Source organism: Berghia stephanieae, chromosome 2, assembly GCF_034508935.2.
Source record: "Berghia stephanieae isolate SIO BIC M18660-M18661 chromosome 2, UCSD_Bste_1.3, whole genome shotgun sequence".
In the NCBI taxonomy this organism is placed as follows: Eukaryota; Metazoa; Mollusca; class Gastropoda; order Nudibranchia; family Aeolidiidae; genus Berghia; species Berghia stephanieae.
In genome coordinates, this window is record NC_088361.1 from 26,523,430 (window position 1) to 26,525,842 (window position 2,413).

Below are 2,413 nucleotides of genomic sequence, written 5' to 3' on the forward strand. Positions count from 1 at the left end.
TATTCAATTTTTAATCACCGCGACACAAACCGTTTAGAGTTGTTTTGGGGGGTTTAAATTAGTATTTAATTGTTCTATAGGATGAAAGTTCGCGTCCCGCTGTGGGTGGCGTACATATTTGAGTCCTTGTAAAAAAAGGCTCTTCAATCACATTATTCCAACATTCTCACGAGGAGAATGAACTCCCGATAACAGCTTTGTCTGTCGAATCGATGTTTATAGCACTTTACAGGCAGCATATATTTTTATAGTCCTACAAGCTCTCTCAGTGTATCTGTTGGCTTGGCACCCTTTGTAAATGGCTTTGAGCACATTTAGAAGATAAGTATTGTCCAATGATCGGAAGCTAACATTATTTTTTTTTTTAATTTACAGAAAGGCTTGTTGATTTAGCTTTTATTATGATGATTCTTTATATTGTTATTGAAATAAATTATATTGATTTTTCAAGACAAAATTACCAGTATATGAAATGGTATATTATGTAGTATTATATTACTATTAAAAATGAGTGCATTATCAGGTCAAATTCATAAGTGTGATCTCTGGCCGTTATATTATGACAAAACACATGTTTACATTTTGGTCAGAAAACTTCCACTTCATTATAGATTGACAAAAGTTATTAAACCTATAAACATTCTTTTAAGTTCAAAGTTTAGGAAATGCTCGTAAATTGGGAGTCACTTTCGGGATACCGTAAGCTCAAATGGATCAAGATCGATCTCAGGTAGTCGAGATTTTTTTCAGACTTAACCTTTTCGTCCATCCAAAAAGCAAAAAGCAACAAGCAATTGCTATTTTCTGTTTCACGCTATATAAAACCCGGCTCCACGGGCCTGAATAATGACTCCGAAGGACTACTTGTGGAGGGGGGGGGGGGGGGGGGGATAAAATTTAATCTATCGGCATTACGATTTGAAGTAATTTCTTATTCTAGCCAAAATGTAAAATGGCGTTTTATCAGTGTTACTCACATCTCATTTATTTGTATGTTGCTTTGACTGTACTAAATGAACTGTACGTAAAAGAGGCCAATGTTATTGGGTTGATCAAATATCATACTTATGTGTTGAGTACAAATAAATACTCCTTTACTACACTTCTCTTTGACTTTGTTCAGTTATCAACCACTTAACCTGTTCGCCCATTGGTCTTGTGGCATGGTGTCGACTATAATAGTAATGTGTGTTGACGAAACACCGTTTTTTCCCTCATTTTATTCAGAGATGTTTTGCTTCATACATGAACATATCAAAATGACCCGTAATGTTTGAAATAAGTCTTAATTCCGAGGTTGATTCCGAGGTTGTAAGTTTTAGTCTTTTTTTAAACATCGGAGTTCATCTTTTATCAGATGAAAATTAAAGTAAACATTTTCTCGCTATTGAAAAAAAATAATAATGGCGTTTTGTGAGTATCTATACGCTTGTGTTCCATCAATGTATTGTGTAAGCTTTTTTCTAGATGTTTCTTCACACAATGTGATTCATTTTATGATTATTAACAAGGACGAAGACCGCCACGCCCCTGAATAAATAATGTATTGTTTATGCTCTCTCTTTGTTTTATCAGTTTCCACTAAATTGAATCACGTGAGATCGTTGATAAACCATTTATTAAATGTCGTACTCTGGAACAAAACATATTAAAAAATTTAGCAAGAAAACTCGTCCTTCAAATATCGATCGAATTAAACCCTCAACTTGGCAATAACTATATAATAATAATAATAATAATAATAATAATAATAATAATAATAATAATAATAATAATAATAATAATAATAATAATAATAATAATAATAATAATACAAAATGATGCATAACCTGATGGTTCTATTTTCAAAAATAAAGATTTGGTTCCATATGACTGCGCGAGGATGCCATAAAAGCATAACATATGATAATGTGTCTATCAAAATTCAGGTTTAAAATTTTTCATTTTGTCAGAAATGTCTTACGTCGAAAGCTGAAATGTTTCCTCTTGCTGTTGTTGTTGTTGTTGTTGTTGTTGTTGTCGTTGTTGTTATTGTTGTTGTTGCTCTTCTTCTTCTTCTTCTTCTTCTTCTTCTTCTTCTTCTTCTTCTTCTTCTTCTTCTTCTTCTTCTTCTTGTTTCTGTTTTTTTTTTTTATTCTTACTTGTTTGAACTGAAGGCACTTCCTACAGTTGATATTATTTTGTCTCACAGCTCTCGCTTGGCGTGGATGCGCTTTGAATGTTAGTTGTTGTATAAAATATTAAGAACCCATATTAAATCATAAGATGAAATTACAATATGTATATAATACATTCATAAAGTTAATTTAATAATAAGATGTATCATCATCATCATCATAATCATCATCATCATCATCATCATCATCATCATCATCATCATCATCATCATCATCATCATCATCATCATCATCAT